The following is an 11,306-nucleotide window of genomic DNA, read 5'->3' on the forward strand; positions in this document are numbered from 1 at the left end:
TATGAGCGTGTTACACGCATAATATTATTACGACGGTTTGTTGCTTTTATATTTTATTTATTCATTTTTTTTTTTTTTTTTAAATCTGTTTATTGGACAGTATTATAGTTATTGTTTTGGCAACCGCCGAGGGGCGTTGACGGGTTGATGCGTCAATTAGAAATGTTGAGCGCGGCTCGGGATTTCGTCCGATCGGTCCGCTAATGAACGGGATTACTCGGCCGCGATGTCGTCGGGGTAGATAAATCAACGCTATTATTTCGCCGACAATCGTCACGAAGACGACGATAAAAATATAATAATACGTGATGCGACGTGTTAGGTGTTTATTCGCTTTTTTTTTTTTTTATCCGTCTCGTCAGACAGTTGAAGGTACGCGCGACAACTGTTCGAGTAGTACATAATATTCTCATCGTACACGGACATTGACGATTATAATATTATGTGTCGGCGACTTTCGTACGACATTGACCGTCGAGTTTATACAGAATAATATTATTATGTATACCTAATATTGTGTAGCAACACGCACAGATGCGCACATGCGCACGACTGACTAAGCGTAGGTATGAGAAGTATACAAGTATCATTATACTATATAATATCGAAGGAAAATACTCGCCCGATTTCGATCGTTACTTTCCAACTTGCAGAACTATTATGTCTCGGATAACTCCGACAAGACGATTCGGCGTTTGCGATCGACCAGAACATAGTATTATAGCACCTCTGAATACCGGACACTTTCGATCGCATACATTTTGCCCGCTATTCGGAGGGTTTAGTTTGTCTGCTATTTGGAGGTGTCCGTTAGGAGAGGTTTCACTTCAGTATTATATTGTATAATAATATTGGACAAGAAGCACTGACTACTGCACTCTGGGCCATATCTGCCATGGTTAATACCGAATTGGTCGTGAGCTCATACGCCTCACTAGATAAAACGTTTTTGTTCAATTCCGTTCCCAATCTAATATGAATAAATTAAAAGTCAAATTTTTAAATTTAAATTTTTGCAATTTTTGCAATTTTTGTCACATTAAATCATACTTAACATGGAGTTATGAAACTGTATGACGCTTTACACTATTACAATATTTTAAGGACATTTGCTCCATATTATCACTTCAACAATCTTAAATTTTAAATTTAGTTAATTAATTATAATTATTTAAATTTGAAATTATTATTATTACTTCTAAGTTAACAGACTTTAGTCTGTAAACACTGGTAGGGAAGGAAAATGTGCGTACATGACTATCTTTTTGCGATAAACCTAAACCAACTCGACAATTAGTAGTGAGATATATTACACATTTAAACGGGAATCAATTCAGCTGTAGTAGAGTGGTCTATTTTACACCTCACTCTTAGTACCCATTTTCGAATAAGGTATTAGGGTCTTAACTTCACAATATTTGATCGTAAACATTGACTGATCAAGTCATCAGTCTGCTGGTCATAATTTGTTGTTACCTAACCTAAAAATGGCTATTTTGATAATATTATACAATTTTGAGGAAAATTTAATAATATTATATTATCGTGTAAACGTTAAACTTGTATACCTATTGTAGGTATATTTTCTATAAGAGTGGTCACCAAAATATATAGTTTTCACGGAATAAACTAGACTTGTTTAAGTAATAATTGCCGCGGCGGAATCTATACATCGAGTACCCTATACTTATCTCGCAATTCTAGCATTCTTCCTCCGCAGGTGGCTTACGCGCCTCTTAATTATCGCCTTCATTCGTTATTTGACTTTAATATTACAAATTATTTATGATTATCATGAGATTATAATACTATGTGTGTCAATCATTAACGTTGCAGGTGCGGGTACGTACGACGTGGTTCACGGTTAAGTTAACGAGGCTGTGGTATAGTATAACCTTGGAAACGATTATTTTATATTATTATAATAGCATTATTATCAACAATTTATTATTTTGTTTAGCACAGAGTTCAATCGTTATTCTCTGTGCATTTATATGTTTATAGTTATTATATTTTAACCCTCGTAGACTCATTTAGTGGCCAGTACAAAAAATTCGATTTATCTGACCTAACCAAACCCGCAACAATGAGTCCACATACATAATTAGGAGAGATACCCATAAATATTATTTAAAAATAATAATTACTCCATCCCAACCCACGTCCCACCGAAGTTCTTCAAGTACCTACTAATTCTATTGTCACGACTTTGTGTTAGAGCGCATAAAGTTTTTGAGTGGGAGAGTACACAGGTAACCAGTTACAGGGTATACCATTTGAAAACATGTAGTTAGTACCTATGGGCTATGACATATTGTGATTAATATTATTGAGCATTCTCGTTACTTTTTATTGTTGTTGTGTTAACACACATACATATAACGTGTCTGGTAAGGTTATTGGATATTTTATTATGATTTCAACACAATTTCCTTAAGTATGAAATATTTAAATTTTATAATAATATGTAAATAACTAAATAACTTTTAAAAATCGATTTGATCTTGAGAAAAATGGGATAGGTAAAATGTGTACAACCATTAAAATAATATTATATCTGATTGAAATGATGATTTTCTTCATTGCCACATAAATAATATAAACACGAAATAAAAATAAATTTATCTAACGGTGTGTGAAGTATTTATTCGTCCTTATTATATCCACGTACCACCTACACAGTTTAAACATTTTCCTGTACCACTTGACCAAATAACCAACCTTTATATTGGGTATCAAAAATATATACGTTATTTTCATGAATGGAAATTTATTTTATCAAGAACTACATAATTATGACAGTATAAGCATTTAATGCACAAAAAGAAAATTAAATATGTAAAATAATTATTAATGTCTAAAAAACCATATAATATTTAATGTAAAAAATGATCCATTTTTTTTTTTTTTGGGCACCACATATGAGCTTTCCGAGTACTGTTAATGGTACGTGTACTATAGGTTGAGAAACACTGGTTTAAGTTTATTAGTATAATTATTACCATACTGCAAATATCACAATAGTATTTGCAAATATATTTTACCAACAATTATATCTCTAAACAATTTTAAATAGGTAGCACTTTATTGTTGAAAGTTAAAATTCAGCGTAACAACTTTGAATTCGATAATTTCACTTAAATTAAAACAACTAATCAAGTTTCATGATAAAAATAACATTTTAAATGACTCGTAAATTAAAGTAGTATTTATCAGTGGACTTCATCCACCCGCGTATGGTTAGTGCTGTATAATTACTTTGCACGCACTTTGTAAAGTCAAAACCATTGTTTAACGTTAGCATGACCGAAATTGTTTGGCCTCACTTAACATAATTTATGTCCTTATTTTTTGGTTTTAATTGTATATATGTGTATGCACAATAAAACTCAAATTAAAGACCGTGAAAAGTTACATGCTTTTTTAAATGTATATTTTAGAATTTAATCTTTATCATATTATATCTATTATTTTAAACAATATAACAATGTGTTATACTATTATAATTAAATATAAAAAAACATATTGACAAAAGACTCCAGAGATAGATTTATGCTCTCCTATAATCTATATGAAATACTAGCAGCTAACTCAGAAATTACATCGACTTTTCTTCAACTCCTCTAAGAGACGAACCTGATCCAGAAAATATGACATGTTTATATAAATTAAATCACATGCTAATACAATAAATTAAACCATTGGAGTATCATATTTTAAATATTTTGCATAAAACTTAAATAACCTTAGCAGTTGAGATATATAAATAAATAAATAAAAAATTTTAAAATAGGAATCATCCTTTTTTACTGTAAATTGTTAATCAGATTATTCAATTCAAAATGTTAATAAAAAACCCGAACCCTGTATAATTATATTTATTACATAATATGTATGGCTTATTAGCTGTAACTTAACTATATTATTTACATTATTTAGATGATACTAAATTAGTTTACAGAGATAAAATTATTTGTATCTGATGATAGGCTATTGACTATTTTTGTTGAAACCACGAAGATTTCTTGAACAGTTTCTGGAAGTTGATGTTTGTGTCTTAATTATGTATTTAGGTGGTTAGTAATTAAGAAATCTGTGTTCGATTGAGATGAGCCTTCCAAATTCTGTGAATTAAGGTAGATCTTCTTTGGGCAAGGGGTGTTCGTGTATCATACAAGTGCGACCTATCCAAAGGCGGTTGATTATAGCATCGTCATTTCTTGATATTATAATTGGTTAGAGACACGTATGATGGACTGTTTGATCCTTTTAAGCTTATGATTTTGCTAACTAAACCATAAGTTTTGCCATTGAATAATGTGATTGGATTTATTGTGTAATTTTGTGGATCGCGTACTCCGATATAATGGGGCATAATTCTAAATATAGGTTTACAACTACTGTAGCTTCTTTGGCTTTTTGATCTGCTTTTGATCTGTTCTTATGGCAAGGTTTCCAGAAGTTACATTCAATTTTTGTGATGGTTATATGATAATTAACTATTATAACATTATGAGGTAAATATAAATTTAAAATATTCTTTAGATTGATTGAGTCAATAAATTAATATATCTATTACTTAATTCCTCCATAAACCCCAATTATTTATTAGGGGCAAGGGGATTTATTTGTATCCAAGTCAACTTAGGATCGAATAAACAAGGATATAATAATAGACCTAACCGAAAATTAAAATGAATAATGTTGAGTACCTACAACTGTGCAGCTTTTTTACGAAGTCAAACAAAGGCATTGGCTAATTAATTGGCTAAAAAAAAAATGATTTCATTAATAATATTATAGGTATAACTATCGAAACACACTAAAATATACATTTAAAATGTTATATTTAAAATTGTTTGAGGAAAGCCATTAAATTGTCAAGTGGATGAAAGTTCCGAACAGAACCCAGTGACCAGGAAAAAGATTGTACAAATGATTTTTATCATAATTTATTTCCTCTAGGATTAAATTGCTTTGACATTTTTTTAAACTATTCATCAAACAACACACTATTATGAAATACAAAAAGGGTAAAGTTTCTCGAATGAATCACTTTATAAAATTTGAATATTATACATACCTAGTATTATAATTTATAATTGTTACGACAAAAAACCAAGTTCTCTGGATATCATAACATATTATAATCGAACGAAAAATGATCACGATCTATTTGCGATAAGAACGTAGTATCCATTTATGATAACAATGTGTTAAACATAATATAATGGCGTTAAAAAATGACTTTGCCTATTACCTTTGGCAGTGTGAACTTTTTGATAAGTCATTGAAGCAAATTGTATATTTTACATAGTAAATGTCTTACCACAACCCCCTTTATTATACATTGAAGTGAATCGCAGTATGGCTAACTCTAAACTCGACAAGACGACAACATAATATATTATAATATTATAACATAATTAATTACGATATCGGTCTTGATGTTTATGTCGAGGTCTTATGATAATACACCTGGACTTAGCAAAGCCCCCCCACCCACTCATCACATACATGTAGCTTCAAATAGTCCACCATCCCGCCACCATAGATGTGTATCGTTTGAGCTGTGCTCCTGTGCCATTATTGTATCGAAACCTGCTGAGTGATTGTTTTGGTATTCAATGCATGAGCATGACTTTGAGCAGAGATGACATCGCTATATGGTGTTTTATTAACATCCCTCCTTCGAGGGAAAATCCCTATTATTCATTAGAATAGCAGGCTTCGACAATAGAAAACACTGCGTTCACGATCACCCGCATCCACCTATTGTACGCCAATTTCGCGGCCGACTTTGTCTCGGACGTTTCAAATGCGTCATTATACCGTGGTTAGGATATTATGTGACCGCACACATATTATATAGGTACTATTACACTATATTCATCAATCATACAGTGTAGATTGGAGCTCATATTAATATACTGTTTTTCGATTCAGTTCCACGGGTGGGTAGGGTTGAATAAATTGCACTTATGTTTTTGTTGGATTATTGTACTCAGGACAGAAAAATTTCCTGTTCGCGTAGTACTAATGCACCAAACATTAGGTACGCTTAAAACCTATTTATTAACGAATATATCGATTGAAAGCTGACGGTTGACAGTCATAAGAATAATATTTTGTATTTTTATTATCTGAAATGTATTGTTTTCGTTGTAATAATTACATAAATAATTACCTACTATAACTATAATTTAAAAATATATGTTAAATAATTCAAAATTTACAAACAATTATATACAATTGGTAATTTTTAAAAATGTATGCGAGAAATAATACAATCTAAAACTTTAAAACAAAGTAAAAAGTAAATTTTTTAAAAACTCTTCAACTAAACTAGACGGCTATATTTCTAATTAAATAAAAGCTTTACTTATTTAAGTTCCGATTATAATAACACAACTTTTCCCAGTTAATTAAAATAATTTAAGTTTATATACACTGCACTATAATAATATATATAATATGCCTTATCTAAAACCGTCCTTAAAATTAAAAACTAATATTATATTTTTTTTCGTTTAATCTCTATGTTTACAATAATTTTAAATAAAAAATATAAACTAATAGGTAAATAGTTCATAATTTAATAATTTTGTAGACATACACGCACTTAATTATTTACTAACCACTATACTAACAGTGTGGTTCATTTTTAACATCATAATTTTGGTACCTAGATATTATCTAATTTAATTTAAAGTTGCACAATTATTATACTACATATGATTCAAAGGGTAATTACAAAAAATTAATAACATTTTTTGTTAGTTAGGACGTAAAATGTTAAATGTATATACTATTTTTTTTAACTATTAACTTATAACCGTTTTTAACGACACCTAACAACTATAGCGCCAACTCAAGTTAATTTTTGCATTATCATACCCACGTTACAAGTCGTGTATGAATTGTATTGGGAATACCATATATGCACAGTGAAATTAAAGAGGTTTCGGAATAATTGCTCTGATATCGCATAAAACGAACCCGACTCTTCTCTGTAAGATACTGAAGTTTGAGACGACTATACTATTTACAGTTTACATGTCCCAGTAACAACAAATACTTTAAACTTTCTTAGCTACATACATATTTCAGTTAGGTCACGTGGGCCACCGAATAGTTATTAATCCCGATTGGAAGGTATAGCTGAGATTTCTGTTTATATCATCAACAAATTACATTTACTATCCATCGATGTCGAGAGTGGGCGAATTTTCACCACTATATATCATGTTGCATGAACAACTTTTAACCCTCATTAAACTTATATTTATTATTATTAAAAGCGTTTTAATTACTGCTCACTAATATAATTACATGATGGCCTTATTCCTCTGGTAATATTTATTAGTTTTATGACTAAGACAAATATTATAATGGATTTTTGAACGCAATGATGTAAATTTCCAATCGACATTTTCCTTTCGCAAAAATATTATCATAACATTTTGGGAGCAGCCCTCAGTAGAACTCGGGAACACATCGTCTATAGGATGTTTGTTATAATGTTGTATAAATTATTTTCACTGAATATTTTAATGAACACTCAAACTATAATATTAAGCAAATTTAAAATACAATTTAATTCCATTTGAAAAGTGTGTTGAATTTAATGCCAGCCTATTTTTATTCAAAACGGGTTCAGGCACTGTTCTATCCTGCATTCACGGGATGGATGGATTAAAACGAGAATAAACAGGCTGATTTACCAAACATACGTAATTAGCTGTTTCCTTTATTACGTGTTTTTTTTTTTAAATTCCTATTTTTTGAATTTTTAAAAATACTAAAAGACCATAATATGTTTCAAACAACTTAAGATTTGTTTTTCTATTTAACGATGTAGTGGCACAAAATTCTTTTTACAAACTGGAACTATCTTATTTTTCTTTAAATTGTTAAATATATGATTATTAAAATATTTTAATGCTTGTAAATCGAAGTTTTCTAAACTTCTGCCGTTGCTGCTGATGGTGTTTCTCTTAATGCATTCCATGTAACATGTCTTTGTTATTATTCTTCTATCGTATTTATTACTTATTGTTTATTTTTGTATAATAGTCTATCGATTATTATTTATATTTTAATGAAAAATAAGAAGCTGATAATATATAATAGCAAAAAGTTTGGATTCGTGAATTGGTACGGTTTTTTTTAATTAAATTTTATGAAATATTATAAATGTACAGTGATTAACGATCGTATACAACGGTAACGTATAAAACAAATTGACGCATAAATTAAATTTATTTTCCGGGTAATGGAAATTGCATCCAAACACTAGCTGGTGTTTCAAAAAAAAAAATATATAGCTGTACAAACTAAATAAATGTTTAAAAATGAAATATTGATTGTACATTTTTAGGTACCTACGTCATTAATATATTTTGTATTATTGCTGATTTCAATCAAAATCTACTTTATAATTGTATATTAGTATGTACCTATTACACATAATTTATAATAATAATATACACCAATTCATTGAAAATAATAATATATTATACTTTACGCCCACGAAAAATATTTTATACCCTGTAGTCAATAGTAAAAATATATTACCTATATATTATATATTATCTTCAGCAATTAATATTATTGAAATTTCAAACTAGGCCCTGCAGGGCTTAAAATATAACATTTTTTTTTTTGCAACGAAGTGCCCGCATGTACCTACGTATAACTCTTTGATGTATTTATACTTTATTTATCACTGATTAGTATATTTATTAGGTTAGGTTACGAAGAAAAATCTATCATGCATTCGTGCCCCTCAGAGCATGAAAAATAATTAAACCTATATATGCCCATCTGTTTTTACGCTCGTGTGGTTGTCGATTTTAAAATTTTCCCTTGGGATTAGTATAACAATATAGTCCATATTATAAGTAATACGAGGAAATTATGATATTAATCCATTACTTCCTGCCTTTTGAGAAAACAATAACTGAGTACTAAAATAATTTATAATAACACTGGAATTGAAATAGGTACTTAACATTTTATTATAATATTTTGAAATTATTTGTTTTTGATGAATGCATACGTACGAGAGAAATTCTAAGTAATCAAGAATATTATGATACCTGCGTATAGGTATGTTTGGTTAATAAACATTAATGGTTTATAAGTGGTTTATAACTGCTTATATTCACATGCATATTAGGTACAAATTAATTAATATATTTTTTTAATTATAATGACATAATAAAGTTATTGAAAAATAATGTACTAATTAACATTTCACAAGGTATAGAAATACGGTTCATAATGTTCATTTATATAAGGTATTTTAAAAAATTGATAAGAAAAAACCATAATTTTTTCAATAATTTTCATTTTATTTCCAGTACCTTAACATGGTTAATACCTAGGTATATAGTTACTTATTAGTTTACCTTTATAATTGAATCCATAATTTATTTTCAAACAAATAACATAATGCGGGTCTCTTAACGCCAATTTTTTTTTTATTTTTTTCCGGTTTAATCGAGAGCCGGAGGAGGAACTGTTGCTCACATTGCTTCTCCTCCGGAAGCACCAATTAAATCAATTTTTTTTTTTAAATTATATTTTAATACATTTCATTAAATAACATTGGACACTATATTCCTAATATGGCCAATATTGTAACAAACTGAGTGAAATTATATAATTTACGATACAGCCACGTGGATGGATTGAAAATAATCGTAATTAGTTTAATCACAAACGCATGATTGCGATTTCTGTAGTAATATTATTATTTTTACAGACACAATTAATTAATGTTAAATTCGGAAATTTAATAATCAATATTATCAGCCACAGTAATTAATATTTGAACTGTCATCAAAACAATATATAACGTTGATTGGGCCGATTTTCAATTTAATTTCAGATACCTAGTCGTAACCGGCGAAACGTTTAATATTCCATATTTTATTATGATAGAATATACAATTGAAAGAATACTATACCGTTTATATGAGTTCGTATAGTGTAGTAAGTATAGTGTATTAGCCCTTATGGCTCGCGTTTCAACGAATTTACGGGAAGTTTATTCAAGTTTTTTTACATTGACTCTCCTGCGTTTTTTCTTGAACTGATCGTACTGTATTTTATTCACTGAAGACGATTGAGTGCACATTTATTTTTTTTACTCACAAGAAGGTTCTTTTTATTATGGTAAGGCAATGTGGCTTAAGTTGAGCTAGCTCTCAACTGGTATCGACTTTTATGTCACGTAACATTTAGCAGTATTTTTGAATAAAATTTTATCAATAAATATAACATTTTTTTTAAATTTTAAATACAAAAAAAAAGTCTCGTTATTTCCTATTTTTTTTTATCAGTTTTTATGAATATTTAGATTTGTTATATTATGGATTATCAAAAAGAAAAAGAAAAAGAGGTTTATTTAATCATATTTTAAAAATGTTGAAAATAACCATATATCTACCATAATATACCTATTATATTACCTATATTTTATACAAATCAAATAAGATTATGAAATGCTTGGTTTTTCTTTTCATTCAACGTTTATATATTTTTTATAATATTAGACGTTTTAAACTATAAATGTAAAAACAAAAGTAATATTATACATTTATATAAATAATATACCCTTTTTTTAATGGGTGTTTTATAATAATCGACATTATAGAAGTTTCGATGACTTAATTTTATTATAATACAATATAACTATTGTAACTTCTTATATCTTTTTTTTTTTTTTTTAATATGTCAGACTTTGAAGCAAGAATACATGAAGTTGTCAACGGTCTTAACTTAATCACTAAATTAAAATATTATGTACATTGGCGGTCTTGTTTGACCTAACGATGCCTGAAGTCGAGGTTTAAGCCGCCAAAAATTCCTATTATTCACACAATATTGTTAGAAGTTGTAATATACTCGTGGACTCGTGTTCATCCATAAGAACAGATAAAAAAATATATCAACTTAGCCGTGTCAGAGACGAGATAACTGTAATAAAAATGTTTAATATTCTGTTATTATAAAAGAAAAAATTACACGCACTTATGTTTGGGAGGATGAGGAAGGTATATTAATAGACAACAGCAGCTTGGCCTCAAAATATAATCGGTATAATATTATTATACTTAACAGTGCCGGTAGTATAGAAACATTTTTTTTTCTAAAATTTTAGGGCTCCTCTCCCCCCCCCCCCCCCGCCCAAAGGAAAGAAATTCCTGGCCACTATACCATAGCTACGCCGACATACGTTACACCGACCGACTACATGATACGTGCATCGCATTTTTCGGGTTACGTGCGTGGTGATT

The sequence above is a fragment of the Acyrthosiphon pisum genome, unplaced genomic scaffold (assembly GCF_005508785.2).
Source record: "Acyrthosiphon pisum isolate AL4f unplaced genomic scaffold, pea_aphid_22Mar2018_4r6ur Scaffold_21899;HRSCAF=25237, whole genome shotgun sequence".
Taxonomy (NCBI): Eukaryota; Metazoa; Arthropoda; class Insecta; order Hemiptera; family Aphididae; genus Acyrthosiphon; species Acyrthosiphon pisum.